This window comes from Ceratina calcarata, unplaced genomic scaffold (assembly GCF_001652005.2).
Source record: "Ceratina calcarata isolate Rehan_Ccalc_2016 unplaced genomic scaffold, ASM165200v1 scaffold394.2, whole genome shotgun sequence".
Lineage (NCBI taxonomy): Eukaryota > Metazoa > Arthropoda > Insecta > Hymenoptera > Apidae > Ceratina > Ceratina calcarata.
Genome location: NW_017162761.1, coordinates 40,596 through 49,001, shown reverse-complemented (window position 1 = coordinate 49,001; position 8,406 = coordinate 40,596). Strand labels below are relative to the sequence as shown.

At 32.7% G+C, this 8,406-nt stretch overlaps 1 protein-coding gene across 4 annotated transcripts in view; it reads left to right on the top strand.

Moving 5' to 3' along the window:
• The first annotated feature begins 295 nt into the window (after positions 1–295).
• Positions 296–8,406, top strand: part of Vha100-2 (V-type ATPase subunit a family protein Vha100-2) — a 48,569-nt gene continuing 40,458 nt past the window's right edge. For 2 of the 4 annotated variants that reach the window (XM_026814713.1, XM_026814712.1), the window contains exon 1: positions 312–989. The gene's annotated coding sequence lies outside the window, so the exon portion shown is untranslated. Of the gene's footprint in view, positions 990–8,406 lie in introns of all 4 variants that reach the window. The other 2 variants (XM_018026904.2, XM_018026900.2) reach the window with 2 other exon arrangements.

The window sequence follows — 8,406 nt, the reverse complement described above, 5'->3', positions numbered from 1 at the left end:
ACATTAGGTATTACACAGTTTTCCAGTTTGTAGTTAACAGTACTTTTACTGAGGTTCAATTGCCTTAGATTATTTGATAAAGTATTATAAATCTTGGCAGCTACATAAATACTTGTCTTCTGCCCAACAGTTAATTTGGTTTTTGGTAATGGGAGGTTTTTATTCCTCGTTGTGCTTGTTCGTTGTTGATGCAATAGTTTTAAGTACTCATAATTATATTTAATTGATTCCAATTGAACTGTTTGTTTGATGCTTAAAGGAAAGTTTACTGTTCCGCTGATATTTCGTTTCTTTATTATTTTTATAATTTTATTCTGCTATGCTTGTAACAGTAATAATTGATTTTTGTATGCATCACCCCATGCTAATGTGTCGTAATTTACATAACTATGGAAAAGCGCGTAATAAATTAAATTTGTAAAACTTAAATTAGGCTTCACGAAGAATTTACAATTTGCAAAACCTAAGTCAGTCCTCATATTTCGAGTAACGAGATGATACCTACTACTTTTTTTATTTCAATTGCCTAACATTCTGAATATAGACGTGCAATGTGGATTTACAATTTGGAAATTCAAGCTAGACTTTATGAATAATACACCATTAGTAAAACGTAATTGAAGCCTAATATCTCAAGAAAGGAGGTGATACTATATTTCATTTCAAATGCATATGAAGAATTCTGCACATAGACGGTCGATGTGAATACACACGTACGCTTACGTTCGCGTGTATATGTCTCGACGATCAGCTGTAGCGATGTTTACATTCGTTGGCATCCTCGACGACGGCGTGGCGCGTGGTGGGGTCGCGGCCACTGGCCAGTTCCTTACAGCCTTCCGAGCTGTAGGTATCGTTTTCGCTCGTAGTTACCCTAATTGCTAAATCGTTACCGCTCGCGGGTTCACGGTGAAAGTTTCATAGAGACGCAAAGTGCGTGGTTTATGTGTCAAATGTATTATCGCCGGTGCCATAATCAAGCGAAAACGGTAAGTCGTTAATTACGAAAAAATCATTTTTTATATAAAAATGATTAATTGACATAAACCTCCTAGACTGCGAATTTCATGCATTTGTAGCAAAATTGATTATATAAAAAATACATATATTGTAGAAAAGTACATAAAATATCAAACTGGATAGGATGAAGTATAAATAATTAAAAAACATTCTTCAATTGTTAATTTTGCATAAAAATCCGCAGTCTAAAAATCAGCGTCGGACTTAAACATACAAGATTTATTCGCCGTGTGCGTGTTGCGTTCGAGCGTGTGTCCTATCGGCAGAGTTAGCGAATAATCCGGCTGAGCTACTACATATATAGTAGCCGCTGTCGTCAATGCAACGCGTTCTATTTGTTAGACGATATCATGCAGCCCTCGCTATCTCTTGCGGTTTTCGAATCTCGAGATAATTTCCATACGTACGTAACTGCGTGTGGCGGATTCTTTTCCCGTTATCAAGCCATGTGCGATTTCTTCACGAATTTCGTTTAATTCCGACTCTCGGTTCGACCGCCGGTTAAACTTCCGGTCAAGGTGAACCGCGACGCGATTGCGTGCGATCGTACCGTTTCGATCTTTCCGCGGTGGCTTTAGCGAGCCTCGTAGCCTCGTTTGGCGTGAGTACCGTGCCCTGCTACCAAAATGGTGTCAGACACCGAGTGTAAATAACCTTATGAACATAAGAATAGACGTACGAGACGAATTGGGTTTATATATCTGTTGCGCCGAAGAAAGCGTTCCTATGTATATTAGACGAACGGCCCCGCGTTTTGGCAACCGTCCCCGTTACGTTTCGTACAGACGCGTCTCGAGTGAAATTCTCTGACACGGTTACCTCGATTTCGGAAACGGTAGTCACCAATTCTTCATCGATCACAGCAGATATTATTGTTTACTTTATACGCCTGAGAATTGAACAGTTTTTCTGTCTTGTAAACGTCAAGAATACATATCGTCGATTCATATAACTCGCATGACAGTACGTTTAAATTGTGTGTTTTATTAATGTATGTTTGAATCTACCTCAGAGTGGAATCAAATTCCTGCTTGAAATTCTGTGAAATTCCAAAATTAATGACGAATTTAAGTAGAATTGTACCGAGTTTCGAGTTGGGATGTTATTTCACGATATTTTAGATTAGATTCGTATTGTTTATATGTATATTCGAGTTAGAATCGCGATATACTATCGTACGAGTTAGATGAATAGAAGGCGTTGATATTAATTATTAAATTAGGTTCCTGATGAATCACAGCAAATATAATTGTGTTAGAGCAAGAATATTGTTTACGTCTGAGAAATTGGACGCATTTTCCGTCTTTTAAATGTCAAGAATACATATGCATTAATGAATTAGGTAATAAGTTATTACTGGTTCATTCATTATAGTCAGTATTCTTTTTCTTCTACACTAATTCATTATTCGTTATCTCAATTAACACGAAAATTGTTTGAAAGATTTGTGTAATAAGTGACAGATTTGTACAATTGTTATCCAGGACAAAGTCGACTTTTGACCTCTATGCTATTTTATACACCTAAAGTAATTCATAGTAAATACAATAGTAGCGTTAAAAGTATAACTAATATTGTCTACGTCTAAGAAATCGAAAGTATTTTCTATCTTCTAAATGTCAAGAATATATTTGTATTAATGAATTACGTAACCAAGTTACTACATGTACCTTTATTTTAGTCAATATTCTTTTTCTTCTGCTCTAATTCATTGCTCGTTACCTCAATTGATTCATTGAAATTGTTTGAAACTTCGTGATAATAAGTGGAAACACAAACAGTCGTAATTTATCAAAGATGCATATAACTAATACTATTTATCCCTGAGAAACTGAACGCTTTTTCTATCCTTTAAGTGTCAAAAATACGTACATCTATGCATTAATGAATTAGGTGATCAAATTATTATTCATACATTCATTTTAGTTAATATTTTTTTATTTAGCTCTAATTTATTATTCATTATCTTAATCTCTGCTTCATATTAACTCACGAGTAATCACTAATTTCTAATGGATAACAGAAAATGTAATATACTATTTACTTCATATACCTGAGAATTGAGCTTTTTCTATTTTCTAAATGTAAAGAAAGATTATATATATGTATATATATGTATTAATGAATTAGGTAACAAGATTCATTTTGGTCAATTGTCCTGGTCTAACTTATTATTCGTTAGCTTCATTTCTGTGTCATGTTAACTCACGTTTGGAAGGGAAGTAATAGACAGTCCTTAAGCATTTTATAAAATGCATAGAAATCGACGAGTTCCAAATCTCCTAAATGTTGAGAATACACATGAATTAGATTCCTGATGAATCATAGCAAATGTATATAGTTGTGTTAAAAGAATAACTTACTGTTTACGCCTGAGTATTGAACGCATTCTAAATGTCAAAAATGTATATGTATTAATGAATTAAGTAACAAAATTATTACCGGTGTATTCGTTTTAGTCAATATTATTGTTCTTCTCTAATTCATCTTTTGTTAGGTCAACTAATTAATTATCTGTTAGGTAGTATTACGTTTAACAAATTACAATATCTTGATAAGAAGCAAATAATAAAATGATACTTCGTTTTTGTTTGGTACATTTGTTTTACAGTGAACAATATTAATTTCTGCATCATATGAACTTAAGAAATTTTTGTGATAATAAGTGACAGAGCATCGCATTAATTGAAGAAACTTTCATGATAATAAGTCCTTGAGCAGTTTATGAAGGGAATATACGTATAAGAATCGATGAGCCCCAAACTCTGTGCTATTTTAAACACCTGAAGCAATTTCAACGAATTCGTATGCAGAATTTGAACGTTATTGCATAATTTTCGTTGTCATTGTAGTGAATATTGTTCTTCTGCTGTATATAGTTCATTTAGTAACCTCGTGTTAACTGACGAAAATTGTTTGACAGAAAAATGATGGACAGTCTTTACGGAATTTATGAAGGAGGTACATAAAAATCGACGGACTCCACACTCCGTGCTATTTTAAACACCTAAAGTAATTTCAACAAATTCATATCAAGACTTCGAACGTTACTGCGTAATTTTCAACGGCGGATACTCGCGCTAATAGATCGTTAACACACTTGACCTTTCGAACGATGGTACAAGAATGCGTTTCATACAAGTTATGTTGAATTAGCTGTGGACTTGAATTAGAAAATATTTATAATTATAAGTAGACTTTATGGTTCAATTTTCACTTTCATTCGTTTCACTAAATTCCATAATAACACATGTTAACTTCAAATTGATGTNCGTGTTCTTATTGATCAGTGTTTTTCGTTAATAATTTAAAAACCATGTCTCACTTTGCATTTTGACAAAGGAAATTGTTGTTCAGAAACACATACAGAGTCGCCTCTCTTCGGCTTTAACACTTTCTGGGATACCCTGTATAATCTCCAAGAAAAGTTATACGTGTTTAGTATAATGTAAATTCTTAAATTTGAATAAATCATAATTTTTAAACTTATACTAAGTTGTTTGATTTTGCCACGTCTAGTGAAGTCCATAAGTATTCGTACACATCTCAAGATTGAGTAATTTTTTTAACACGTTAAGTGCCAAACCTGTTTTGTCTTTCTTTTTATTTAGTCATTAATTGCTGCGTTACCCATTAAGTCTTTTAACAATATTCACTACTACTGCTCTTGGTAACAATGATATTACTTATACTTATATGATCTTCAAATTATTTAAAATTTATTAATAGAATATGATTTTTTAAATTGTATATCGTAAGTCAACAGTGACTAAACGAAGTCATCTGAATTTTCATATGATTTTTTAAATTGTACATAAATCAACAGTGACTGAACGAAGTCATTTGTAAAGCAAACAACATTATTATGAATAATTTATGGAGTCTAAAAAGAGTGAAAATGGGTTTTTACCATTTTGTCAATATTTCTTTAACGCGATGAGGTATCCAAGAGATTTTTGTTCCAAAATACTACGTAATCTTCTTACGTTCTGTTTGAAAATTAATTTATGGATTATTCAAAGTTCACGGTCTACCGGAGTGAGATGAAACGTGTATTTATGAATATTTTTAAAGTTCAATGAGTTATACGTTTGGTTTCCGCTCCCAAAGGTTACCCATACAAATAGCTAAAAATAAATTTTAGGATTTTACTCCAATTATTCATCTAGAATCCATTGTTATAATATAATATAATAAATTCTGTTCTTCGTTCTCATTACGAGACAATACCATTGCTTTTACGTTTTGACGATTAGATGTGCCCTTATATCATTACCTGTTTCCAACATATTTAATATAAATTGCGTTCTGTTACAACTAAACGTAACACATACACTGTCTCTCATGCCGATAAAAAGAAAGAAACTCTCATATTTAGTTTCTTTTTCTCAATCGTCTGATCTCAAGCGGTCTCCCATTTGGGTGTTCCGTCTATTCCCTATGTATACAGACATGTATGTATGGATGTCTATGCTTTTTATTAACAACTGATCATGAGAAGAATTTTTACACGTTTCTCTTTCTCTCGATGCGTCCAATCTTTTTATGGCATAAAACTTTACATAACTTACTTAGATCTACAAAAGGCATTAAATTTTTATTAGAGTTCCAAATAAAGACAAGTCGTGTCTGCTACTTTTTCTGATGCCTGTGCAGATTGCGAGAGACGCGTTTATCTTACCGTTTTTCTGCTTCTCTTTTTGATATTGTCTTTACCTTTTGAATTCGCTATCAAGTTCACCGGTAATACGCCCCGTCGCATAAGAGACGTGGATATAAATAAAACGGGTGGTATCGATTTTTTCCTGGCATGGGGGAATAAAAGCCGGAGGGTGACCGTCGCAGGAATTGCAATCGATATCATTATCAAGTCAATTATCTGCTTGGGACATATTCGTCTATTGATAATTCGGTGCCACTTTCATGTGAACTTTATTTCAATCGTGTAATATAATTGAGCATTATTTAAATAAATTATTTGAAAAATAATCTTGGAAATGAAATATGATCTTATATGACTACGTTATTTGAAATAATTATTTATCAGTTTATTTTCACGTACAAATAATTTTTCTCTGTTTTATTCATTATTTGAAATAAGTTTTCATTCTATTTTTTATTTAATGTAATAGTTTTTAAAATAAAATGCCATATACTCTCTGATTGTACATATGAATCTCTTAGTTGCCAAGTAGCGTGAACAAAAAATTACAAAAAAGGGGTATAATAAGTATTAATAACTCTTATTTGTATTATTAAATCAATTTACGTATGTCTTCATTTATGTTGATTAAAAAAACGAATCAGATTTGTATTACCAGTAAAGTTATTGTAAAAATAAGTGAAACAGTGACTTAAGCCCAAGTTTTTAACTCACTTCGTTATTTTATGTAACTTGTTTATTTACGCCATTGTTATATTTGATTAAAACTGTAACAAAACCATATTTGACTATAATTTANGGATTACACGCACTTTTCAAATAGCGTCATACTGCCAGCACCTAGAAATAGAAATATATAGAATTACTATTGAAATAGACTTCTAGTCCCCTGAGATAGCATATTACATGCGTAGTAGTCGCCGACATAGTATACATTACATCGTGTGAAAATTCTTTATCTGCTTAAGAGATTAACGTTCTATTTGCAAGATTTTATATTAGTTGGATGAAACGCATCGTCACATGGGTCTCGTAATACTAGTTCTATAGTTTGCAGCACGCGAGACACGATTTCCAGACTCCCAGTCGGAAAGTAGTTTCACCGTTCGACATTTCGATCGTGGCTTAAGTACACGGGTGGGACGCGGCGCAGAGCATCGACGGTGGTTCTCGAACGAGATGGCAAATAGTCAAAGACGATCGTGGCGTATTTAGCATATCGTACATCAGTATGCAGCGGTTCTCGTCTAGTTTCCTGTTTCACGAAAGACACGGTTGCCGTGCACGCGATCTCTTTTATGCATGTAGAATGTAGCTCTCGCCTAATCCCTCTTTTAATCATTCTTTATTAAGTCTTTAACGTATGCGTGTGTATTTTTTTCAAGAATAACCAGTAGACTGCGGATGTTCAATTTAATATTTATGGTACCAGTGTCTAAAAAATATGTTTTAAATAACTGTTCCTTTTATCATTTAAATATTGCAATCTGCTTTTGATATTTTATATATGAGATCTGTATTCTGAAATTGAGAAATGAAAGAAGAGAGAATAAGTAAGAGGAGAGAAAGGAACCGATGGAAAAAGTAATAGGGGGCATGTAAAAGCAGATGGAGGAAGTAAAACAGGAAATAAGAGTTGATACGATACAAAGGGCAAACGGTGGGCAAAAAGATAAAGTGAGAGGAAATAAAATTGAAAGTATACAGGAGAGGAAAGAGGTAGAATGATAGAAAAGATGTCAAAATTAGAGAAAATTCTAAATGAACGAGAGATTAAGAAAGGATATTAGTATTAAAGGATTAACAGTAAAAGATCAGAATTGTAAAAAAGTTGAGAAATTCCTTAGAGAAGCGTTGGGCTAAAAGAGAGATTTACTGTGAGCGAGATACTGTGCAAAGAAGAAAAATTTAAAGATGTAATTATCGCAAGACCGAAATCAAAAAGCAGATATAATGAAAAAGAAAAGGAATTTAGGACAGAGAAAGGTGTACATGGAGCATGATCTTCTTTATGAGGATAGAAGAATGCAAAGAGAAGTAGTAGATAGGGTCAAAGTAAAGAAAAGTAAAAGGAAAAATATGTATATACATAAGGCTAGAACTATAATACTATTAATCAGTATTCATAACTGTATGCATATTATTTAACATCTAATTGTCAAGTGAACCTAATAGACATAGTCTATTAGCTAGTTATAAAATCATACGTAGTGCAGGAATGAAGTTCTGCAGATTTGAAAGTATTCAAATAATGGAGAATATTTTTATTATAAAGTCTATTCATTTGGAAACATATGAGTATTACTTTTATACTCAATTAAATGGAAAATTAAATTCATCATATATGATACGTTCCATTCGCATGTGTCATACACGCACGTTTCTCATTTATCACTCTCGTGAAATTATGTGCACGCGATTCATTGTATATTGAAATAGGCATTTACCATGAAAATTGATAATGTTACAAGAAGTACCGCAGGTAAAAAGTTTCTGGTAAACCACATACGTTGCTATTCGACTCCTTTTCTTTTTAGGTACTTGATATCCTAGTTTCTATTTGAGTGTATCTACCAATAGCAGGTTTACGATTTATATCATTACTTACATAAACAACGTATGAAGTAAATTAGAATAAAAAGCAATTAGTTAATTAAGAATGTTGTATGAACAGTTTCGAAAGTGATGAAGATAATTTGATTAAGAGTATATTACAGGCTCTT